Genomic DNA, 27722 nt, shown 5'->3' with positions numbered 1-27722 from the left:
GTCACAAATGTAGAGTCACTCTACACGGATGTGAGGTCCATGATGGTGAACTCACATAGATTACTTGGTCACCTGATCTGCGCCCGATATAACGTGTCTGTGGCACTAATGGGCTCGAGCTCTGAGCCCGCAAACCACCGGCTCGTAAAAAATTTGTGAGCTGTGGGTAGACACCTGGTAGAACATACCACCGGAAACCTACCAAATGCTTGTCGGAGTCATGCCATGGGGATGGCTGGTCCATTGTTTTCCAAAGATGAGCCAAAAAGCTGTTCAGTAGGTGGTTACAATATTTCCACTCATCAGAGTATGTGCTTCCTCCTGTTAGTCTGAAGTAACGTGTCGCCAGACGATGATTTAGAGCTAACGTAGCTTTGTCTTAGTCAGATCTCCTCTAACTAGAATATTCGAATTTTCGAAACCCATACTCGTCGCCTTGTAATTGTCTGGTAGCCAGATAAGTAAAATGAAACTTTTACTTCGGAACTTAAGCCATTCAACTTACTGGAAGTAGGAATAATCTTTGACATGAGGTCTTCCACCGACGAGGAGTTCTTTAGTAGTGTCGTCAGAAGCCTACTCTTGCTTGTAAGATCCGAATTTTTGTCACTCCTCTCAGTTTATATGAAGTTTTCTTTTGGTTTTGCAGTATTCTAGACATGCACGTAAATCGGAAGATGACTAATAAAATTGTTTTTGCTCTTGCAGTACATGCCTTTATATCATCTGTAGTTTATGCCTTGATGCTCATCCACAATTCTGCAGGTACATCTTCATTGAGACATGATCGCACTGTAATTCCCTCTTCCCTATTCCTCGATCGGTGGCAGCGAGTTAGCACTGAGACACGCTGTTATCCTCTCGAATGTGCTCGAATCATGGAATGTCAGTGATAGACGTGACGATCGTGTCATAGCGATAATCGTACGCAGGAAACTTGTTGCTGACATCTCAGCCTCACGCATATAGTAGAATGGAAAAGAATACTGGTGGTGTGTCAGATGATGTCGATGAGTTTGGCTTTAGGAAAGGTAAAGGCATCAAAGCAGCAGTCCTGAAGTTGCAGTTAATAGTGGAAAAAGACTGAAGAAAAATCAATACACGTTTATAGGATATGTCAACCTGGAAAAAGTGTTGAAATATGTAAAATGGTGCAAGATGTTCGAAAATCTGAGCAAAATAGGGGTACGTTATAGAGAAAGTCGGACAATATACAATACGTACAAGAGCAAAGAGGGAACAATAAGACTGGAAGACCAAGAAAGAAGCGCTTAGACTGAAAGGAGTGTAAGGCAGAGATGTAGTCTTTCGCCCCTACTGTCCAATCTCTGCTTTGAATGACGGAAATGAAATAAAACTTTGAGAGTGGAATTAAAATTCAAGGTGAAATGAAGAAGAAGGACGAAATAGTTGTCAAGTACTAGAAATGAGAACAATGAGAAACTTAAAATCAGAATTGGTCATGACGTTAAGGAATTCCACTACCTAGGACGCAAAATTGACGGACGAAGCAAGGAGCGCACAAAAAGCCGTCTAGGATTAGTGAAAAGGGTATTCCTGGCCAAGAGAAGTCTGCTAGTATCAAACATAGACCATAATCTGGGGACGTAATCTCTGATAATGTGCGTTTGGAGGATAGCACTGTATGGCAGTGAGACATGGACTGTGGGAAAACGGGAACAGACGAGAATCGAATGATTTGTAATATGGTGCTAAAAAATAATGTTGAAAATTAAGTGGACTAATAAAATAAGGAATAAGGAGCTTCTCCGCAGAAACGGCGAGTAAACGAACGTGGAAAATACTGATAAGAAGGAGAGAGACGGAACACGTGCTAAGACAGCAGGAAATAGCTTCCATGGTTCAAATGGCTCTGAGCACTATGGGACTTAACTGCTGAGGTCATCAGTCCCCTAGAACTTAGAACTACTCAAATCTAACTAACCTAAGGACATCACAGACATCCATGCCCGAGGCAGGATTCGAACCTGCGACCGTAGCGGTCGCGCGGTTCCAGACTGTAGCGCCTAGAACCGCTCGTCCACTCCAGCCGGCTAGCTTCCATGGCACTAGAGGAAGTTGCAGAGGGTAGAGAGTCTAGAGAAAGAAGAAGATTGCAATACATTCAACAAATAATTGAGTTGGATGCAAGACCTACTCTGAGATTAAAAGGTTGGGACCTGAAGAGCATTTCGTGTGGGTCTGCGTCAAAAGGTTGTGACAGGAGAGTTTATCGTGGCGGTCTGCGTCAAACCAGTCAGAAGACTGGTGACTAAAAGGATAAAAAACGGTCATAAATGTTGTGTTAAATGGCGGTCAGTTCGACGTTAGGAGAAGATAAAGGCACCAGAGAAGCATTGCTGATATTGTACTTCACAATGACACAAGACCAAGACTTAAGACAGATCAAGACTCACTCTTAGTATTTGTCGACTAGAAAAAGCCATCAACAACGTAAAATACTGCAAGATTTCGAGATTCTCAGGAAAGAAGATTTTGGCTACGGGGATTGAGCGGTAATATACGATGTGAACAAGAACGCAGAGTGCAAAATAAGAACGGAAAAGCAGGAAGAAAGGTCAAGGCAGGATGATAGGACAAGCGCTAAGACGTAGAGGAATAACTTTCTTGGCACTTGCGGGAGGTGTAGAAGGTAAAACGACTGGTGAAGACAGAGATTGGAATATGTCCAACAAACAAGGTAGGACGTTCCGTGCTATAATAGGATGAAGATAAAAAAAAGAATAGTGGCTCAACTGCCACCCCTGTTTGACGTGACGCCTGAAATCCGCGGCCGCCTTACGTGGAATCACCTGCTGCATAAATACTACGCAGCCGTTGTCTGAATCGTTCTCCACATCTATGGAGTGGCGTGACATTAGAATATTCAAGTCACTACTTCAATACCCCACAGGAATCTAAGAGATTAAGGTGAGGTTAACGGAACGTCCATGGTACTATATTTTTCGACCAATTCATTTATCTTCAAGGAATGATGCGAAAAATTTCTACACTAAAAATCCTCACAAAGAAACCGCTACGGACATAGATAAATTAGTATCACATAACGCACTGGTACAGCGTGACAAACGCACCTACAACGCACAGAAACCTTTATCAAGAAATGTCAAGGCATAGGAACTATAATATCATTATAACTTCATTCAGTACATGCCCTTTTTCGACAAATCGGCACACATTCTAGTTTCATTTGCACCATATAATGATAATGGCGGCCACGCGCTGTATAATCAGAATTTAAGAAGAGTTATGGACGGTTAAACTCTTCATACGCATTTTAAATGCTAATTTATGTCAACTTTGGAATTAGTCATCAGTAAACACGGTTTCCACAGTTCAGCTGACTAGTGTATGAAAAATGAATATCTCTCGTTAAATTACGATTCCTGTCACCTTAAAGGGGTAATTCTCTTTGTACACGTGAAAAATAGATGACTTTCGTATTTTTCGTATTTTTTTCAAGTAATTGAGCAGAATACTAAGTTTGATGATATAGTTTCATTCCCTACACTTTTGCCTTTAAGAAACATTTTTGTGTCCAACTCGGACGCTTCGCCGGCCGCGGTGGTCTAGCGGTTCAGGCGCGACTACTACGGTCGCAGGTTCGAATCCTGCCTCGGTCATGGATGTGTGTGATGTCCTTAGGTTAGTTAGGTTTAAGTAGTTCTAAGTTCTAGGGGACTGATGACCACAGATGTTAAGTCCCATAGTGCTCAGAGCCATTTTTTGAACTCGGACGCTTCCTTAAATAACTGCACCAGATGGAAGGCCCCGTTGCGTTAGGAACAAGAGTCATCGGCGGGAATAAACGACGTCCTCCTGCTTCACTTGCCACAAAATAATTTTGGGTAAGTCATTTGTGAGATTCTGTCAGCATTAATACGATAATTCAAAAATATTAAATTCTAACAAGATCATAACGCATTGAAAATGTCACTTATTTCCCCCAAAAGCGCCAGACGAAAGCGTGCAGCGAAAATAGACTTTCGAAGATATCGATAGACGGCTACGTATGCTGGCTGACACAGAATTCAATTTAGAATGCTAACATCAAAGTCTGAGCAAAATCACATATACTGTCCCAAAGCTAGGTTCCCGCTAGTTAAAAAAAACTGTTTCAATAAAAAACGCACGTAAGGTTTCGGGTTTAATTTTTGATAGTGAAATTAAACAATCATCTATTCAGTGATTACTTGACGATACAGAAATCCCGCCAGATCCAGAAGGAGGTTTTCCACCTTCTTCGAGGCCTTGGTGGTCCTGCAGGCTCGTTTGGTAGTTTCCGTTTCCCGCTACTCCGCGCGCTCGGTACGCTTTTCTTTCGCTTTCGTGCAGAAGTTGTAACGGTGTGGTGCGATCCCAAGTTCGAGCACTTTCATAATTTCCATAACCCCTGGCGTGCCGTAGTTAAAATGACATGCTACCCCATAGGCCGCGATGTCGACTATTTTTCCTTCGCCATGAATGGTTTCCGGAGACATCGAGCAGGCGCAAGCGTTAAAACTTTCGTTGCATTTTGAGTGTAATCTCCTAAGCACTGTTCTAGCAACTCAAGCGAAAACATGTCAAACTAAACGGATCGCCAGTTTCGTCGGCAACTGACGTATCTGTCGAATGAGCTCGTATGCGCTCTCAGTGTGCCGGGCACTTCTTCACAAATCGCCTTATAACTCGGTAACGGAGTTTCTAGCGAACTTGGGATGACCACTATAATAAACAAGACATTCCGAAAACATTTTAAGCAAAAAAATAATAATTAAACAGATTCTTTAACTTTTCAAATTGGATTGTGCGTTTCATCAAAGTAGCCACGCATTCTTCCCCATAAATCTCCCAAAAGACAGCTACAAAACCGACATCTAACGATGGTCCTTTCTCGATAACTTCTCATCACCACGACTTTCTGGATTCATGATATCTTCTAAAGTCCTCTTGTATTCCTTGTCTGTTTACTATTTATTTTAGTATGATCAGACATAAGAAAAGCAACGCCGGAAGTTACAATGTTCACAATGTGAAAAGACATATGACACTTAGGAAACAGTGCAAAAGGACTTGGATAGTTTTATAGACACCGTAATTAAAAGAGCTTCCAACAGTTGCGGAACGACAAACCACTTCTGAGCAGTGACATAAACACGAAACCTGATATTCCAGGAGGTAGGGAAGAGACAATACTGAGCACCTTACACATCTTTTCGTCATTTTCCGGCGAATGAGAACTTCTCAGGGATTCTTGCGGTGATCTGTTCTCTGCTTAATAGTCCAGGGCGATAATGCAGTCAGCTGCGTGATAAAAATTAGTATAGTGCGATTAAAATTACTTGCTAGTTGGTGTGCGCCACTTGTCGCCACAGTGTATAATCATCGGCTGTCGCTAGGCTAAAGGCGACACGCTGAAAATATGGGTCACTTCACAAGTGCTGAAGTGCTGTTGTATGTAACGCAAAGCAGTGCTGGAAGCGGCTGTCGTCAGGTAAGCCGACAACGCCAGATTCTCTGTCCACAACTGATTTTGTGTGACCAACGACTGAACTGCGGCAGATGAAGCGTTTTGCAGCCATGAATTTACACTCGTGTCCTAACCGAACCACAACCTCGTGATGTGCAATGTATCCGATAAAATGGCGGTCAACAACCTGCGACGGAACTATTACTCACGCTTGCTTTATTCACAGTGATTAGAGCTGACTTAAGTGCGCAAATCCAAACAGGAAAATTTCAGTTTCAGCACTATAATCGAACTGTAATTTCTCACTTTCATTGGTTACCTGAAGCTATCCTCAACTGGGTACACGAATTGACGCAATACCAGTCGATGAGCAGTCCTGGTTGGCACGCAGGCAGATTCGAAACGAAAAAGAATGACAGGATGAAAAAAATGAGAGCTAATGAAAAGGCCAGTACGATTACGAAAAATACACGACAAAAGAATAAAAATTTTAAAAAGGCAGATTCAGACCTACTAACCGAAAAAAATAATAATCATTGTCCTTCTGACAAATATTTAAGAACAAAAAATGTTTGTGCCTATTGAGACTCGAACCGACGTCCTTATGTGTATCAGAACTTCTGAACTGTAACTTACCCGCCATTTTTTTTTTTACCGTAACGGACGTCAGATGACATTCGTTGAAGTTCGTGTTTGACCCCTTCACACAGTTTTTTTATTGCAGAGACCAGGCAGCTCTCTGATCGAGCACGCTGAGCTACCGTGCTGGCGACACCACTAGTTGTCGGCAGACCTCTTTATTTAGTAATCTGCAGGTCCAGTGGCAAGCATGATTTACTACCTTCAAAAAGTTCGGCCTCATGCAGTGTCGTATAAAGCTTATCTACCGTAGGTCGATGTTTTTGATGATATTAATTGAATAAGTAACGCCAAATCGCATCTGGTGCTGAAGGATCCAGTAGTGTTAGACTAGTGCTGTGTATGGAACATGGGTATTTCATTATCATCTTTGTGTGTACGCTGTTTTTGATGTGCGTATCATGTCTGATGAAATGCGATATAAAAGAGCCTGAACAAGCACTTGGGATCCAAACACACCAAGAAAGAAAGCCGGACAAGGAAGTAAACTGACCATTTATTGTGGCAGTTCGGCAACGTTGAACAGTTCGGGTTTGATGTTGAGCGCTCTGATTGGAGGAGACCGGTTCCAACGCATGAAGTGTCAACTGGCAACTTTATGATCAGGCTAGTCTATTCGAAAAAATGGCTCTGAGCACCAGGGGACATAACATCTTAGGTCATCAGTCCCCTAGAACTTAGAACTACTTAAACCTAACTAACTTAAGGACATCACACACATCCATGCCCGAGGCAGGATTCGAACCTGCGACCGTAGCGGTCGCGCGGTTCCAGACTGATTTCTGGAAGCTTTGACCCAGTAGAAAATGTGGTACCTGTGTAAAAATATTGAAGACAGTTGATGAGCTAATTGCCTTAGGGCTGGACTGTGCTGCGTAAGACGTCACGTAGCGAGTGTGGTGCAGTTTTGAATAGTCTGTTAGTTTGCGAAAAGAAGAATTGTTTTAGTAGTATTGCAGAAATTGGGCACATTGTAGAGAATACTACTACATCACGATTTAGACCGTGCAGCCACGAGAGCTTCGTTTCCGTGATGTGATAGGCTAGCCACAGATTTGACCTTCGTAGTTCCCCGTTACTGACGAGAGGAAAGCCAGCCTACCATTAAGTCGTACAAAACAGTGTTTAGAAATATGAGGGCCAAGCTGGCGCCCTTTGATTTTGAGTGGAATAATGACCCGACCGGTGGAAACCTTAATATGTAAATAAGTTGCCGTCATTGTTAAAGAGCAGTATCTGGGTATCAGTTTGTTCCCCGATAAGATCCACTCCTTCATCTCTTTTGTGAGCTCTACCACTAATCAAAGCGGCGAGGCGTTGGACATTACTTTAGTAATGATCAAGATTGCCTCCGCCATCTTGCTGCAGACCATCGATCTTCGAGAACAGTTGAGCGTCAAATCCCGAGTACAGCCTTCACAGCGGCAGTGACACAGGTTAGAAAAGCGAATACATCTGTGACTTCAAAGCAGAGCCCCAACTTTGCATCACGTAACAAGATAAATTGAGAGGAATTTGCATAGACAGCGACAGTGTTTATTTTAATAAATAAGTAGTGGTGTTAATCCGAAAGTCAGTTGCATTAGTTTCATATAATTTACCCTGACATTGAGAAATTCACTATCTGATGATATGCGTGGTGTTTACCTCAGGATTCTTCCTTCTTTCATTCCACACCTTGACATTGCAATAACTATTTACTTTAACACCTTTTGAGAAAGCTACAGATGAGATTAAAGACTATAGTAATTCACTCCATAACCAATTAAAGCTACATCTCGTCGGTAAGTGTAACAGAAAGATTTCGTTCGGCTGACAGCAACATTAAGACTGCGTACCTGTGCAGAGGTGCCATTAACATTTTATTCCATCCAAATACTGGTTAATTATAGGATACTTTTTCGTCATGCCAATATATTCCATTGCCACTAACACGTAATTCAGTTTCTAATCAGTCTTGTTGTTAATGAGTTGCCTTCGGCTGCTAGTTGAGAGTGAATAATCTTTGGGGCTTTATGTCACTCCTGTTGCCGTTTACGAGGTCGTAATTTCATTACTAGCAGTCATTACCTTTCCAAGTATCTAACCTGTAAATGTGAATGATCCAATGTTTCAGGACTTTGTGAAAACCGTTTTTCAAGTGAAGAAGGTAATTTAGAGACTGAAGCTGCAACTTCACAAGATGGTGATAATGAGGAGGCATCTTCAACAAACACAATCAAAGGTAACACTCGATGTTTGTGGTCTAAGTACCACGTAAGGAAGGTAGAACTCTCGAAATATTATGAAACTTTCTAGCTTTACTCAAAACATTAATTTGGAGATAAATGATCCGAAAATATTGCTTGATACGAGTATATATGAGGTGATTATAGCTAATACATATGAGGAAATCCAAAGAAACAGGTGCACATGTAGCGAACAGAGGTTTTTGGTAATATGGAAAGGAAGAAAAGTGCACTAATTGGATTACTTTATATGCCAGATATCGGAAAAGTCATGCAGCTCAACGCTGAAGAAATTTTGTCACGCTCACCAATGGACAAACGTATCATTTCTTAAATGATGTTCCAATTCTTTTTCTAAATGTTGAGCTGATCTAAAATGTTGTATCACATTGGGAACCAAAAGAACAAATGTCCTTCAAGATCGAGCACAGAGCCGCACAAAACTGCAGAAGCAAGCAAGATGTCATTTGTACTTTAGAGATAAAGGCAGGAAAGTAAAAATAGCTTGTGGAAAATGTGGTACGCCTAAAGTCAATGACTACAGAAAATAAATGCGCATATCTTGTTTCTCTTAAAGCACAGTGTCATAAGAAGCATTATTAGATTACTCTAAAACGTTTCTATGTTAAGAAAGAACGTTAGCATCTAACAATGGATCATTATTTACTGTACAGGTTTCGTTGTCATGCAGTTAATTACAAAATCAAACATTGGTGCGATGATTCTCCCATATTATCGTTGAATGCTGTACTATTCATGTTACAGGCGGAGGGTTAAACCACCAACACACATCAACAGATTTATTGTCCATTTGTTCCCTGTATTATTGTTACAGAAAACGGATCTGACAAGATTTGCCACTCATCTACTTTCGCATCTTACTGTTAGCTGACAGTAATTATCCCTACAACAGCAACTATAGCACTCTGTATACTGTCTGTAATATGCTTTGTTCCGTTTTTTGCTGTGTGGGTGTGGATATAGCTGTGTATCATATATATGTCATAGCTAGCTACCAGAACCAGGTATTTGACTGAATACACCCACTCCCGACATATTCAGAGTCATTAAGTAACTGCGACAGCATAGTGCACACCAAGAAAAAAGAATTACCTGAATAGGACGGAAATTGGTAGGTGTGACGTACAGTCTTAGACAATAAAACTGACCACCGGCCGGCCGCCACGGAGACTAAGTCCGAGTCATTCACTTAAGGTGGCCAATAAAACTGACCGCCCCTGACAACTCTAAGTCCGGCCATCCGCACAATCTGGCAACACTGTAAGATGCGGAAGTGTTAGGAGGAAGTGTTGTCTACTTCCGAGACGATGTCGGACTCTGTGAGCCCGTGGTCTAGTGGCAAGCGTCGTGAGTTCTGAGCATATAATAGCCTGTTTGCGTCCAACTGTAATTTTTTTTTTTGCTACAGTCGGTCTAAAGTTATGAGTCTGAGTGAACATCGAAGATAATTCGCTTCACATTCTACCCACCAGCAATAACAAGTATTCCAGAAACAATTCCGCAGGACAGCTCGTGGCTACGCCGCGATCATAACAGCTAACGCTCGAACGTTTCCTCGCGCTGCAGCGGCTACCGGCCACCGGCCAGACGCCACCCGCCGCGCCGCCTGAAATCCGGCGCCGCCCATATGAACGCGGCGCCACGCTGTCAGTGCATGTATCAACTGTCATTTTCGAATTTGAAGTTCTAGTTGTCATCTTGCAGTTAAGCATTGGATTTTGCATACTTGAAAATCATGAACTACGGTTAAGCATTATAAAATTGCGTCGCAAGTGGAAATAGGTGTAACATCTGCAACACAACGTTTACTTTTGGTATAACAGAGGGGTGAATGCAGAGGAGGCAGCTAGAAAGATTTGAATTGTGTGTGGAGCGAGTGCTTTTGGGAAAAAAAAACACTAGAAAAAGATATTCTTGCTTCAACAAAGATCGTTCTGACATGAATGATTTTCCACATTAAGGAAGTCTCGACTACTGATATATGTGATAGATCACCATTTTACTATCATGCGACATTTGCATTCAACAGGCAAAGTTCAGAAGTCTGGTGTAGGAGTACTGCATGCTCTAATTCGAAACAACAAAAGTCAACGGAGTGACTATTATTGAACGTCATCAGGTCGCTCATTGAGCATTCGTATGCAGTACTGTTACTGGTGACGTGTTATGATGCCTTTATCGTTAACGTCCTAAGAAGAAATGAAATGCTGAGCCCCTCCAAAAGACATAAACTCGAACAAAGAGTAGTGTGAACATAATATTTTACATCTGATAGCTCCAAAAGTGTGTTTTGGGCTACGAATTCTGCCCCAAGGGCTGTGTGCAACACGGCTGGAATTTGTTGCCAACAACTGAGACACCTTTCGGTCTCAGCGTAAGAAAATCGAGCAACACAACTACATCACATGTGCTACTGCATGATAACGCACTTCTTGATTTGAAAAACAAAACTATCCAGGAGACTGAAATTAAAGTCGTCTCTCAGGCACTTGTATCGATAGAGAAGTCCTCTCTCAAGCACTTGTCCCTCTCGTCATATATTCGTAAAGTTTTACCTTTCCCGCTCTTGATCGATCAACCGTCAACGCAATTCATTTCTAGACGAAAATAATCTTAAAACTACTCTGGTATAATGATATCGTTGGAACCAGTAGGTTTCTACTGGCGTAGAATTTATAAACAACTTAACCATTGTCTGATCGTTTTAGACATCGTGAAAGAAAATTCTTTTGCTGATTAATTTCTCTTTGATGATTACTGTTGCGTTTAGTAAACTAATAGAAAATCCAATTAAAATATTCACTGTACTAATACAAATTAAATTCAGCATACTACAGAAACATCACGACGGCAGACTATCTTAATAAAGCATTAAGTATCTGTCAGACGATTGAGCCTATTTTAACACGAATTAGTAGGACATTACCGACTTATGACTTCGAAAAGATCTGTATTTACTTCATTTCCTGTATCATTCGCAATTATTATGAAAATGTGGCATTTCATAGATATAATTACGTATTCACAACAACAAAAAATATGTCGTCATTATGAATTTGGCAGTACCGTAAGGTTTTCGCTCTGACACTAAGGGTTACTGAAAGTAGCAAGGCGCATTTTGCTAAGCGCTGTATTACGATTCCCTTATTGCGTTTGTATCTGCCTGCTTGAAGCTAAGCTACAAAAGAATTAAAAATCTGGCTTTCAGCGAGTCTCGAAAGGCGAACGAAAGCAGCTTGCACCTGGTGGCCAAACATGTTTCTTGGGAACAGGCTACTTCCTAAAGTGGGAAGACATTCTTTTGTGGTTGAATTGTTGGCAAATGTCAGTCAGACGTGTGCCGTTGGTCTAAGCGTTTCGGTGTGTTGAATTTGTACCAATGATTTTTCTACAGGTTTTTTCTGTCCCAAATAGAGAGTTGAAGTCTCCCATTAGTATTTTCACGTCATCTTGGTGAATTTTGCTCATAGTATTTTCGAGTGAATATCTTTTATAGGGGCTCTGAATGAGCATAGTCATAAGTCGATTGTTGATGGATGCGATTTCTTTGACAGAGTTGATGATCGATCGAGAAATGCAGTGCCGAAGATTGGTACGCCTTTCGCTACCTTTTGTTGTATTTTTCTCTTGAAGATGCAACGGTTTCCGTAATGCAAGTTTTAACTGTCAATTAATATGGTTCTTGAAGAGCAAGGACGAGAATTTTTTGGCGGTCGTTTTCTTTTGTGAGATTATTGAGGTTTCTTGTTTGGATCAATGTATCGATGTTTCGTTTTTAAATGAATGTTTTCTGCTTGTAGGGAAATTTACCAGTGATCTTCGATATTCTTTGCCGCGCTAACCTGGACTCCCCAGAGTGCGAAAATCCAACTGCCGCCTATCGGTGGCCAGGTTGTGTACCACCAGGGGTAAAGTTACCTTTGCTTGCATAGTTCATGTTTTCTTGTGTTTCATTGGTTTGGCCTGGGTGATACCGGGACCAGACAGGACCAGAGTGTGTTGAAGCCTTTGGAAGCAAATATTTTCAGCCAAGCTTATTGAGATAACAGACGGTGACCAGAGTAGCGGTGATTTTCAATCAGATGTGTCTGTATTTTGGGTTCAACGGATTGAGTAGCCGTCCAGGACTGTGTTAGTATTTGGTTCATCCCAAGTATTTGATTTCCTCGGTACCACCCATATGGGGGAGGGTTTTCCCTCTCGGCCACACGGGATTTTTATTATTATTATTATTATTGTCATTATATCATCAGCAAATCTGATATGGATTATCTTCCCACCACTGAAATAGATGTGTATTGTTCGATTCCATTTTTCCATCAGATGAATATAGGTTATAATTACGTTACATTGCTGCTAGTCGACATATTTCTCACTTTTTCTTAGACAGTTGCTAGCTGTTACTCCATCATAGGAATTTATGTGCGCAGCATTGTTGCAATACAGACGTTCAAATTATCAGATTTCGGTAATTTCATTTCGATACAAGATCGTCCTAATCGGATTCAGCCAGTCAGTCTTAATTTGGATATCCGACTACAGCTCTCATGATATGATAGACTGGGTGAACCACATTCTTAATCGGACTGTTGAATCCAGATCACTTATCTATAACAGGGCCTGAATTCTTAAACACTGTGGAAAATAATAATCCAATGTGCTTATTACAAATACGTTATTTAAATAACAAGGTCATGGCCATATGTCCCTACAAATGCAAGCGACCTTTGGACGAATATAGAAAACGTATGGTGGGAAGTAAACCATCACGCTACACTGTCGACGACTTAATGAAATCAATTCACCTACGCCCTCGAGAAATCTTACGTAATGATCGTGGGTGGGTTGGTTACTAAAAGTATACTCGTCCACAAAACCCGTGTGGACAATTATCTGATAATCGGTCAAGCTTTGCTTTGTCGCAGCTCTTTAGCATACAACAAGTCCATTTACTTTCAGTCCCCTTCTTCAAATTCTTGCAATGTAATTTAATTGAACAATCTCACCCACTCGACGCCAACTGAGGAACTGACTGGTGCATGTGTTGTTCAAAACACAGTACTTGTCACCCTCACTGGAATCAATGACTGTGTGTGTGTGTGTGTGTGTGTGTGTGTGTGTGTTTTCGTGTTAACACACAATCTGAGTCAATACTATTAAAATTAGAGAAACAACCAACAATAAATATTGCACCAAATATGACTGTAAAGTATTTTAATGCGATGAGAAGTTACAAACTGAATTTTTACCCATCCCATGTCCTGCGTATTACGGTAAGTAAGATGTATTAACTCCACAGTGTCGTTAGCAGAGACAGTGCGCTCTTGTTGTCGAGGCTCGCGACAAGTGCAGCGATTAGCAGTGCCCAATGCCGCCGCGATTTGTTAATGTTGGCTGAGCGTGGACACTGCAGCAGACGCTTCGCCCTAAACAGAAAGAAATCACCTTGGCTCTGACTGCAGTGAGCGGATATCACTGTCTGTGTGTTCCTATAGCAACCATCGTGAGACTCTACTCACAGGTGCCATGGAGCAATTGAACGGGTATCACGTCATTAGTCATCAGAATATTAACCAGTGATGAAATGACCACTCTATTTGAATCCCAAGAAAATAGGAACCTTCCCACAAAGGAATGTGAGGTGATATCAAAATTTATCCAACATACAAAATTAACTGCAGAGCTTTCATGTATGCAGTAATAGCACACAAGGAAATATTACGTCTTGGAAGCGTATATTTCATTTCCTCTTCTCATATTAACGCCCTTGTTTTAATATGAAGTGAGAAAATAAACACGAAAAATTAAAGTTCCTGAGAAGCATATAAGTCATCTCATATCACAACTTTTGTTTTAGTATGAAGTAAAAAAATAAACAGTTTAGAGTTCTGAAGTATAATATGACACCAGATTCTTATCGTAGGCGCTATCGGAAACGCCAAAAGCAGGGAGTTGTCCATTCTTTTGTCCAACAGTCTGTTTCCTTTCATGTATTACTCCCGCTAGGAGATTCTTATTTAAGGACTTGTGGGAATCAAGTTCTTCAGCAGAACAAGCCTTATGTTATTGTGCTAATTACGGTATGGAAAAAATGCAACAAAGACGAGTTCCGCTAGAGCAGTGAGGATATTTGCACATGTGTGTATTCAGAAATGACTGCCATCTGCCCCAACACTTCACAGAATCCTTGCGGCAGGCAACACAACTGTGCGTGCATTTCAGACCTCATTCAGTGAGACGTCAGGAGATGATGAAAACGTCAAATTAACGTCGCTTTCCGAGTCGTATTCAATCCAGAATGAGGTGTTATTAAGGTAGTTGAGCGTTCTAGCAATTACACTTTTATGATTCCCATATGAGTATCTCGATAGCCAAAAGAACCCGTTAGTGTGAAAGTATCGGAACTGCATTAATATCAGACTGCAAGAACTTGAGACAATACGTGGAATCTTCTCTTCGCTGGGTGACCTATTACTGTTATTAAGCATTCTCTCCGTCTTGGTCGTAATGCAAATGGAACTTCAGAGGCGCTTTCCGCTATTCTTGACAAACATCAGCAACCTGTAATCACTGAGAGTCACAACTGCGTGATGATAATGGTTCAGGTTGTCAGTAGTTGTGGTGGTGTTATGCTGTCAAGCTGCATACAGTAACGTTAATGGTGGCGCACATAATTTAGCGCTGACTCAAAATGGTTCAAATGGCTCTGTGCACTATGGGACTTAACTTCTGAGGTTATCAGTCCGCTAGAACTTAGGACTACTTAAACCTAACTAACCTAAGGACATCAGACACATCCATGCCTGAGACAGGATTCGAACCTGCGACCGTAGCGGTCGCGCGGTTCCAGACTGTAGCGCCTGGAACCGCTCGGCCACCCCGGCCTGCATACTTGTATACTGACCATTCGTTATTTGACTAAATATGAACTACAATCTAATTCGCATGTATATGACATCGGTTAGCGCCGGCACAAAGGTATGGTGTAAATGGCTCTGAGCACTATGCGACTTAACTTCTGAGGTCATCAGTCGCCTAGAACTTTGAACTAATTAAACCTAACTAAACTAAGGACATTGCACACATCCATGCTCGAGGCAGGATTCGAACCTGGGACCGTAGCGGTCGCTCGGCTCCATACTGTAGCGCCCAGAACCGCACGGCCACTCCGCTCGGCCACAAAGGTATGACTAAGGGTTGAATGCCGTTGAAGTCCTGTTACATTGATGGCAAGACAAATATTCGCAAATCACCTCTATTGCCCCAAAAAAACAATTGCATCTTAAATATTGAAGGACCGACGACCACACTGTCACAGCGCGTTGAAATACAGCAACTTTGGCAGATGAAAATTTGTGACCGACTGGGCTTCGAACCCAGACCTCCTGCTTACTAAACAGACGTTCTGATCACTGCATTTTTTTTTTTTTTAATTTTTGAGAAGGCTTTCAGCACCAGGTAGGCGGTTGCAAAGAGGGCAGGTATCGAAGATCCGGTCCTGTCGTGGTCCTTCAAAAAGTTTCAGATGACATTCCGCTCCCAGTTGTTAGTGGCCATGCGCTTGGGATTCGCTCTTAACCACAGTCGGAGTTGGAGACTGTTCAGTTACATCTAACCAGTCCGCATCTATTGCACTATTTTAAGAGCCGAGATGCAGTATTTTGGTATTAAAGTTTTGTAATTTTGTGGTAAGAACTTATGAGACCAAGCTGCTTAGGTCATCGGTCCCTAAGCGTACACATTACTTAATCTAACTTAAACTAACCTACGCTATGGACAACACACACACCCATGCCGGAGGGAGGATTCGAACCTCTGACGGTGGACACTATGATGACACAGCAGTCAACCTCTCAGCAGCACCTATCGACACACGCTTCTCGTCAGACGCGAATTCCCATTTTTGCCGCATACCAAATGCGCGGTACCCCCCGGCCATTGTTCCACTAGCTTGCGTCCACACTGTATTCCCGCGATGGTCGGACGATGTCGTGCGTCTAGCACTGAAAACTTTCGATGACCCGTGGAGACCCAAATAATTATACGGGATGTTTCAGGAGGTATAGTAAATATTTTAGGAAATGGTAGTATAGACAAATTGTTGAAATAATGACATATAACATGCGTCCAATTTTTATTGAACATACAGATAGCTGGGTTCAATGCATTTTCGTTTCGTATGTTGGTCCTTACAGGTCCCAGTTGTCTACACTTCCATGAAAATGAGCTTCCAGCGTCATTGGAAGAGGTTCATTTGGCTACAATATTGCGTATGTTCCTCCAGCATGACGGGGCTCCTCCACATTCTAGTCGTCAGGTGACACATTATCCAAATCTAACATTTCCTGGAAGATGGATCATTAGATATGGGCACAATTCTTGGCCTTCAAGGTCCCCGGACCTTATCTCTTTCGATTTTTGCCTGCGGGGATGGTTAAAGGCGAAGTCTACAAAGAAAAAGTAAAACCAAGAGCCGATTTGATCGTTCGGATTATGAATAGTGCAGCCCTCATAAAAGAACGCAAAGACGACCTACACGTGGTGTTATCAAGAGAAGTCAAATGCGCGTTGTAGTTGGTGGGGGAATTTTTGAAAATCATCTTTGAATGTCCCCGTTGCCTTTGCTTTGAGTTTGTTATGGTTACGTACTAACAGCTGTATCTCTGTACACAATAAAAAGTGGACGCATTTATATGGAATTTTTTTATGCAATTCGTCTGTACTACCACCTGCTAAAATATCTAATATTCCTCCTGAAACACTCTGTATATGGATATATGTGTGGTGTCTGTTCTTTCGGACATGTCCGACAGAAAATGCTTCATGGCATTCTGCAACGACCTTCGATCTAGTTGTTCGGGCTGATAGAGATTTCAGAGCTGCTTGGCTGTCTGAATAAAAGTAGATGCTACGATTTTTGTAGGGTCTACTCTAATTCTCCTCCGTCCACATGCTAATAGAAGATACTATGTAATACTGTGGCCATCTTCCCTAAGGAGATTCTAGGCAGTACACCAGACCCGGTGATTTCATCTGTTTTCGACCTGTCAGTATACCACTATATTATGTCTCCTGAACGGTGTAGTGGTTCGTTCTTCCACTTCTCCCTGCTTCCAACTGTTACATGGCAAGGTTTATTGAAACAGCTAGAAGTTGTTGTATAGTTAGTCGGCATTTCCCCAGCCATCGCCATACTGATTTGGGATTCCGTATATTCTAACTATATCCAGTTATTTATAATTTTTAGCCTTTATGTCCCTGCTGCGGCCTCCATTTTAAGCCACAGGTGTAAGGCGGGCATGTCTAGCCTAATATCCATCCCAAGAGTGGATGTCCTGCTAATTCCGTCTGTTTTTGAAAGCAGGCCTGTCTCTGCACTTTGCCAGACTCCCTAGCAGCCACCTTCTGTTCGACTGTGTTCATATTATATGACAATAAATTATCATTGGTATTTTTGCAGAGGTGTATATCCAGTATGTACTGGGTTTAGACCCGAGTTTACCCTACAGCACCTTCTGTTCGACTGTGTTCATATTATATGACAATAAATTATCATTGGTATTTTTGCAAAGGTGTATATCCAGTACGTACTGGGTATAGACCCCAGTTTACCCTACAGCACCTTCTGTTCGACTGTGTTCATATTATATGACAATAAATTATCATTGGTATTTTTGCAAAGGTGTATATCCAGTACGTACTGGGTATAGACCCCAGTTTACCCTACAGCACCTTCTGTTCGACTGTGTTCATATTATATGACAATAAATTATCATTGGTATTTTTGCAGAGGTGTATATCCAGTACGTACTGGGTATAGACCCCAGTTTACCCTACAGCACCTTCTGTTCGACTGTGTTCATATTATATGACAATAAATTATCATTGGTATTTTTGCAAAGGTGTATATCCAGTACGTACTGGGTATAGACCCCAGTTTACCCTACAGCACCTTCTGTTCGACTGTGTTCATATTATATGACAATAAATTATCATTGGTATTTTTGCAGAGGTGTATATCCAGTACGTACTGGGTATAGACCCCAGTTTACCCTACAGCACCTTCTGTTCGACTGTGTTCATATTATATGACAATAAATTATCATTGGTATTTTTGCAAAGGTGTATATCCAGTACGTACTGGGTATAGACCCCAGTTTACCCTACAGCACCTTCTGTTCGACTGTGTTCATATTATATGACAATAAATTATCATTGGTATTTTTGCAGAGGTGTATATCCAGTACGTACTGGGTATAGACCCCAGTTTACCCTACAGCACCTTCTGTTCGACTGTGTTCATATTATATGACAATAAATTATCATTGGTATTTTTGCAAAGGTGTATATCCAGTACGTACTGGGTATAGACCCCAGTTTACCCTACAGCACCTTCTGTTCGACTGTGTTCATATTATATGACAATAAATTATCATTGGTATTTTTGCAGAGGTGTATATCCAGTACGTACTGGGTATAGACCCCAGTTTACCCTACAGCACCTTCTGTTCGACTGTGTTCATATTATATGACAATAAATTATCATTGGTATTTTTGCAAAGGTGTATATCCAGTACGTACTGGGTATAGACCCCAGTTTACCCTACAGCACCTTCTGTTCGACTGTGTTCATATTATATGACAATAAATTATCATTGGTATTTTTGCAAAGGTGTATATCCAGTACGTACTGGGTATAGACCCCAGTTTACCCTACAGCACCTTCTGTTCGACTGTGTTCATATTATATGACAATAAATTATCATTGGTATTTTTGCAAAGGTGTATATCCAGTACGTACTGGGTATAGACCCCAGTTTACCCTACAGCACCTTCTGTTCGACTGTGTTCATATTATATGACAATAAATTATCTTTGGTATTTTTGCAAAGGTGTATATCCAGTACGTACTGGGTATAGACCCCAGTTTACCCTACAGCACCTTCTGTTCGACTGTGTTCATATTATATGACAATAAATTATCATTGGTATTTTTGCAGAGGTGTATATCCAGTACGTACTGGGTATAGACCCCAGTTTACCCTACAGCACCTTCTGTTCGACTGTGTTCATATTATATGACAATAAATTATCATTGGTATTTTTGCAAAGGTGTATATCCAGTACGTACTGGGTATAGACCCCAGTTTACCCTACAGCACCTTCTGTTCGACTGTGTTCATATTATATGACAATAAATTATCATTGGTATTTTTGCAGAGGTGTATATCCAGTACGTACTGGGTATAGACCCCAGTTTACCCTACAGCACCTTCTGTTCGACTGTGTTCATATTATATGACAATAAATTATCATTGGTATTTTTGCAAAGGTGTATATCCAGTACGTACTGGGTATAGACCCCAGTTTACCCTACAGCACCTTCTGTTCGACTGTGTTCATATTATATGACAATAAATTATCATTGGTATTTTTGCAGAGGTGTATATCCAGTACGTACTGGGTATAGACCCCAGTTTACCCTACAGCACCTTCTGTTCGACTGTGTTCATATTATATGACAATAAATTATCATTGGTATTTTTGCAAAGGTGTATATCCAGTACGTACTGGGTATAGACCCCAGTTTACCCTACAGCACCTTCTGTTCGACTGTGTTCATATAATATGACAATAAATTATCATTGGTATTTTTGCAGAGGTGTATATCCAGTACGTACTGGGTTTAGATTTAGTACTGGAGGGCAGCGTGGAGGGTAAAAATCGTAGGGGGAGACCAAGAGATGAATACACTAAGCAGATTCAGAAGGATGTAGGTTGCAGTAGGTACTGGGAGATGAAGAGGCTTGCACAGGATAGAATAGCATGGAGAGCTGCATCAAACCAGTCTCAGGACTGAAGACCACAACAACAACAACAACAACAACTGGGTTTAGACCCCAGTTTACCCTACAGCACCTTCTGTTCGACTGTGTTCATATTATATGACAATAAATTATCATTGGTATTTTTGCAAAGGTGTATATCCAGTATGTACTGGGTATAGACCCCAGTTTACCCTACAGCACCTTCTGTTCGACTGTGTTCATATTATATGGCAATAAATTATCATTGGTATTTTTGCAGAGGTGTATATCCAGTATGTACTGGGTTTAGACCCCAGTTTACCCTACAGCACCTTCTGTTCGACTGTGTTCATATTATATGACAATAAATTATCATTGGTATTTTTGCAAAGGTGTATATCCAGTACGTACTGGGTATAGACCCCAGTTTACCCTACAGCACCTTCTGTTCGACTGTGTTCATATTATATGACAATAAATTATCATTGGTATTTTTGCAAAGGTGTATATCCAGTACGTACTGGGTATAGACCCCAGTTTACCCTACAGCACCTTCTGTTCGACTGTGTTCATATTATATGACAATAAATTATCATTGGTATTTTTGCAGAGGTGTATATCCAGTACGTACTGGGTTTAGATTTAGTACTGGAGGGCAGCGTGGAGGGTAAAAATCGTAGGGGGAGACCAAGAGATGAATACACTAAGCAGATTCAGAAGGATGTAGGTTGCAGTAGGTACTGGGAGATGAAGAGGCTTGCACAGGATAGAATAGCATGGAGAGCTGCATCAAACCAGTCTCAGGACTGAAGACCACAACAACAACAACAACAACAACTGGGTTTAGACCCCAGTTTACCCTACAGCACCTTCTGTTCGACTGTGTTCATACTATATGACAATAAATTATCATTGGTATTTTTGCAGAGGTGTATATCCAGTATGTACTGGGTTTAGACCCCAGTTTACCCTACAGCACCTTCTGTTCGACTGTGTTCATATTATATGACAATAAATTATCATTGGTATTTTTGCAAAGGTGTATATCCAGTACGTACTGGGTATAGACCCCAGTTTACCCTACAGCACCTTCTGTTCGACTGTGTTCATATTATATGGCAATAAATTATCATTGGTATTTTTGCAGAGGTGTATATCCAGTATGTACTGGGTTTAGACCCCAGTTTACCCTACAGCACCTTCTGTTCGACTGTGTTCATATTATATGACAATAAATTATCATTGTTATTTTTGCAAAGGTGTATATCCAGTACGTACTGGGTATAGACCCCAGTTTACCCTACAGCACCTTCTGTTCGACTGTGTTCATATTATATGACAATAAATTATCATTGGTATTTTTGCAGAGGTGTATATCCAGTACGTACTGGGTTTAGATTTAGTACTGGAGGGCAGCGTGGAGGGTAAAAATCGTAGGGGGAGACCAAGAGATGAATACACTAAGCAGATTCAGAAGGATGTAGGTTGCAGTAGGTACTGGGAGATGAAGAGGCTTGCACAGGATAGAATAGCATGGAGAGCTGCATCAAACCAGTCTCAGGACTGAAGACCACAACAACAACAACAACAACAACTGGGTTTAGACCCCAGTTTACCCTACAGCACCTTCTGTTCGACTGTGTTCATACTATATGACAATAAATTATCATTGGTATTTTTGCAGAGGTGTATATCCAGTGCGTACTGGGTTTAGAACCCAGTTTACTCTACAGCAGCTTCTAGTGCTTATAAGATTATCTTTCGCACTGGAATATATTCTTTATGTGAGGTGTTCATAATAGTTTTCCATCCAGGGCTACCTCTAGATACACTACAACCCTCTCTAATGTTTCATCGAGAAACATAATTTTTCAGTATATGTGCTGGACATGCTTCCCCATAAATAATACTACACCAATTTTCGTGCAGCTTCTCTTTAAATACTTTTTCACAATGTTCAGTGCACACAGGTTTAACAATACTATCAAATTTTCTAAGTCTTATTGTGAATAAATCGTCTACTTATTCTTTTCAAGAGTAGTCTCCCGCATTCAGCTCATCTATGAGTTCATTCACCACTAGGTTCTTCATCTCTAACCATTTACTCGAAGGTCGTATTACTAGAACCCCCTCGACATCCAGGAAGATACAGAGAGCATCCAGAAAGGGTAGTGCTTTTTCCACCTTCCCGACAAGTTGGTGAAGTGTTACCGCACATGATTTGCTTCGTAAGTATTATGAAAATGTGGCAGTTTATAGATAAAATTACGTATTCACAAAAACAAAAAAGTATGTTGGCAGAAAATGAAAGTGGCATTATGAATTTGGCAGTACCGTAAGGTTTTTCGCTTTGACACTAAGGATTACTAAAAGTAGCAAGACGAATTTTGCTAGAGCGTTGTCTTACCATTCCCTCACTGAATTTGTATCTGCCTGCTTGTAGTTCTGCTACAAAAGAATTAAAAATCTTGCTTTCCGCGAGTCTCGAAAGGCGAACAAAGGCAGCGTGCACCTGACAGGCAAGCACGTTACCTACGAGCTAGCGAACAGTTACGGATCTATCACGTACTTACTGGCTCAGTAGTCGCTATGGCAAATAAATCGCAACATAAGAGACGAGAGTAGTTGTGTTTCCCGTGTGGAACCACTTTCGTTGACTCAAAAGCATTAACTGATATCCTTATGTCACGTCTCAAGAGAAAATCACTTGCAGTATTCAATTGAAATGACACGATAATATCAAGTGAATTTAGCAGGATAGTTCTGTGCCATCGAGGAAGTAACTCGCCGGTCACAGAGTTGCCAAACATATTCTGCGCTGTTGCCAAGTTTCAGTTATAGTGCCAGGAAGGATACCAGCTGATGTGTTGTGTGAGTGACCTCGGAAGTAACTTCAGCTTCATCTCAAAGTTGCGGGTGGCAAGGGCCGCAAGATCCTCATTATATGCCCATGAGTCTTATTCGCATTTCTGTAACTAGATTTATAGGCTAGAGTGCAATTACTTGTAATACATCGATGCACTGAATGCAAACTAAATGTTATATATTAATAACTGCGACAATTATTTCTGTTTTACTGTCTTAATCGGATCGAAACGTTGAAAGCGTATTCACCAGACGCGATTCACAATTTTGGAGCTTCTCCAGTGGTTGAGTTGGCAATGCCTCTTTGCTGTACAATATTGTTATTGAGATCACTGTCATTGGCACATCCACCAGAAGACAGGCATGGCCTGGCTTATTGTTGTCAGCTTTCCTGACGGATGTTCTGCCTTTGCTCGAAACGTGAAGACTTAAGGTGAATTCGAACATTCCATATGGCGAAAATTTGATGTTTCTATTCTTCCAGCTCTAACATACAAATAACAGTTACAATAAGCGGCAGAAAAGCGCCTGTGAAACAATGATGCAATCATAAATAGTGGAATCTGACAAATTCCATCTGTCATCAGATAATTGTGAAAACTACTTTTTCATCTTCACAGCACCGCAGTATGAACTCAAGGGTTTCATAGAATACCTATACTTAATTTCGTTGTGATCGTTTTCAATGACAGTAGGGGAGGAGCAAAGCCATCTGACTTGAAACATACTTTTCCAGCGGGATTTGAATCTTTGGCTACAGCTGCAGTAGCACGTCCAGTGAGGTATTAAGTATGTGAGCAATCACTCATTGCTACAGTATAGGCTAGGGCAGAGAGAAGCAGATTTCCGACAAAGTAAACGATGGTAGACACTGTCGCTGTCATTTATTAAACAGGAATTGTTCAGAAAATTACAGCAATATCTAGTGAAATGAGTGGGTTGATGCAGCTCCAGTCCGGCACCATCACTGAGTTGCCAAACATTTTCCGAATAGCACTTATGATACAAATGTGTGTGTATGTGTGTGTGTGTGTGTGTGTGTGTGTGTGTGTGTGTGTGTGTGTGTCTGTTGGCTCGAGCACTATGGGACTTAACATCTGTGGTCATCAGTCCCCTAGAACTTAGAACTACTTAAACCTAACTAACCTAAGGACATCACACACATCTATGCCCGAGGCAGGATAAGAACCTGCGACCGTAGCAGTCCCGCGGTTCCGGACTGCGCGCCTAGAACCACTAGACCACCGCGGCCGGCTGTGTGTCTGTTCTTAGGACATTTCCGAAAGAACAGACACTGCGAATCGAAATAGACAGACTTCTTAATCAATTAAAGATTGAAGGACAGAGGTCCAGGCTGTCATGGGCATTAAAATAGAACAACAGCGTCATTTGAAAATTTGTGCCTGACCAGATTCGAACCCGGATTTACAAAATTTTAATACCAAAATACTGCATCTCGGTTCTTACAATAGTGCAATAGGTGCGCACTGGTTAGATGTAACTGAAGAGAGACTCCAACTCGGATTGTAGTTAAGAGCGAATCCCAAGCGCATGGCCATGAACAATTGGGAGCGGAAACTTAATGTCATCAGAACCTTGTTGAAGGACCATGACATTCGATCGTTAGACCGACTGCACAAAGTTCAGATTATAAATACATACATACTTAGAAAAATATATTACGTCGGAACAGTCTTACCGATACTGCAGGGCACTGCACATAAAAATATAAGCTGTAGCCTCTTGGTATGTGTGGAAACAAAATATCATCAAAGTATCCTTCGACACGGCAACTTTGCAGAGGCAAAACGAAGGACTTGGAATTAAATACGTGCTTTTAAACTAATACACGCCACTAAGACAGGCATCACGAAACTTCTGTTCCTCTCGTTAGATCCTGGGGATAGGAACGCTCCTGTTAATGTAGCACGCCAGCCTAGATTACGTCCGAAAGTACTATATCATTATATTACCAGACATCGTCTACACAAACCAATTCCGGTAACTTAATCTACAAAAAACTGGAGGAACATCTGGAAAAATATCAACAATAAAATTATACCAACTAGAGTAAGTGCCGTATGGTGCGACTTTGTGAACGAAACCATACCCACAGCGGAACGATTATGGAAAATCAAATTGAGACCATCTCCATACTGCGACAAATGACGGCTTGTAGAAACTGTAGCGCACATCTTCTCATGTGAAAATAGAATCAGAATTTGGAACTGGACTAGGAAGAAATTAGCACTGTCAATAGAACCGCAGAAAGTCAAATACCGATAACTGAAGCTTTACAACCCGCCTGGAAATGTTACCTGTCCGCAAAGAATAACAGTTATTCGTGGCTTCTGGGACAGTTTGTGTTTTACGTCATAACAAACAAAACTTAGTAGAGTACATGTTCTATATTGCAGTAGAACATTTTAAGCTGAAGAAGAATAACAAATATAAGGAATGGTTTTAAATTTTTTATCTATTGCTTTATGTGGTCTACAAAGAGGTGGGCAGTTTTATTCATTAGAAGAGGAATACTAATCTTTCACTTTTTTTATTCCTGGAATATTCTTTTACGTTGGATCTAAAATCAGAACTGTTCTAATTTGGCAAAACCCCACCGGATCCGAAATTTCTTTTATTTGTTGAAAAATATATGCTTCCTTACAGACCTCATATGCATCCAGTGCATAATAAATTAAAATGTGAATATATTTCTGAATGAATGTTTGTTATGTATTTTTACGTCACCCTTTCCATTGTTATAAGTTATGTTCTACAAGGAACGCACGCCATTGGAGGCGGCAATATGTAATTTATTTTACCTAAATTACTACTTAAATTTTGTTCTACAATTTAAAAGAATATACGGGTGCAAACATGGAACACATGGGAATAATGCAGCTGCTCAGTGCCAGGTGTGGGAGAGGCATTGTGGCCAGGCCTCGGACCTTCGACCCCTGCCGTCTTTGCCTCCGTCTACCTGGTGCTGAAAGTCTTCTCAAACATTTAAAAAAAATAATAGTGCAGTGGTCAGCACGTCTGTCTAGTAAGTTTGAGGTCTAGGTTCGAAGCTCAGTCGGTCACAAATTTTCATCTGCCAAAGTTGCTGTATTTCAACGCGCTGTGACAGTGTGGTCGTCGGTCCTTCGATATTTAAGATGCAATTGTTTTTTGAGGCAATAGAGGTGATTTGCGAACATTTGTCTTGCCATCAATGTAACAGGACTTCAACGGCATCCAACCCTTAGTCATACCTTTGTGGCCGGCCGGAGTGGCCGTGCGGTTCTGGGCGCTACAGTCTGGAGCCGAGCGACCGCTACGGTCCCAGGTACGAATCCTGCCTCGGGCATGGATGTGTGTGATGTCCTTAGTTTAGTTAGGTTTAATTAGTTCAAAGTTCTAGGCGACTGATGACCTCAGAAGTTAAGTCGCATAGTGCTCAGAGCCATTTGCACCATACCTTTGTGCCGGCGCTAACCGATGTCATATACATGCGAATTAGATTGTAGTTCATATTTAGTCAAATAACGAATGGTCAGTATACAAGTATGCAGGCCGGGGTGGCCGAGCGGTTCCAGGCGCTACAGTCTGGAACCGCGCGACCGCTACGATCGCAGGTTCGAATCCTGTCTCGGGCATGGATGTGTCTGATGTCCTTAGGTTAATTAGGTTTAAGTAGTTCTAAGTTATAGCGGACTGATAACCTCAGAAGTTAAGTCCCATAGTGCTCAGAGCCATTTGAACCATTTCTTAAGTATACGAGTATTTACGAACAGTAAAATGCAGGATTGGCCCCAAATGGATCTGAGCACTATGGGACTTAAAATTTGTGGTCATCAGTCCCCTAGAACTTAGAACTACTTAAACCTAACTAACCTAAGGGCACCACGTGTGTGATGCCCGAGGCAGGATTCGAACCTGCGACCGAAGCAGTCGCGCGGACAAGCAGGATTGCAGCGAACTGATCACTTAACCAAGTGCAGCATGCAGTACTTGTGTAATGAGTCATTCCAGCTGCATAGCTGAGGGTAAGATTTGTTAAGAATTTCGATGCAGAATTAATGTAATACCAGCACGATAATCTCTGCAGTCATATTGTATTAGGAGCCCGCGATTGGAGTACTATGTTCGTTGAATTGGATTACTCAAGCTGAGGCCAAATAAAGACAAGCGATGACGCCACATCACTATCTTTACTTAAGTAGGTAGTCAGCGCTAAGCCGGCCAGGGTGGCCGAGCGGTTCTAGGCGCTACAGTCTGGAACCGTACGACCGCTACGGTCGCAGGTTCGAATCCTGCCTCGGACATGGATGTGTCTGATGTCCTTAGGTTAGTTAGGTTAAATTAGTACTAAGTTCTAAGGTACTGATGACCTTAGAAGTTAAGTCCCATAGTGCTCAGAGCCATTTGAACCATTTTGAGTCAGCGCTAAATTATGTGCGCCACCATTAACGTTACTGTATGCAGCTTGACAGCATAACACCACCACAACTACTGACAACCTGAACCATTATCATCACGCAGTTGTGACTCTCAGTGATTACAGGTTGCTGATGTTTGTCAAGAATAGCGGAAAGCGCCTCTGAAGTTCCATTTGCATTACGACCAAGACGGAGAGAATGCTTAATAACAGTAATAGGTCACCCTGCGAAGAGAAGATTCCACGTATTGTCTCAAGTTCTTGCAGTC

Source organism: Schistocerca americana, chromosome 3, assembly GCF_021461395.2.
Source record: "Schistocerca americana isolate TAMUIC-IGC-003095 chromosome 3, iqSchAmer2.1, whole genome shotgun sequence".
In the NCBI taxonomy this organism is placed as follows: domain Eukaryota; kingdom Metazoa; phylum Arthropoda; class Insecta; order Orthoptera; family Acrididae; genus Schistocerca; species Schistocerca americana.
The sequence above is the reverse complement of the archived record's forward strand: the minus strand, read 5'-3'. Positions refer to the sequence as shown.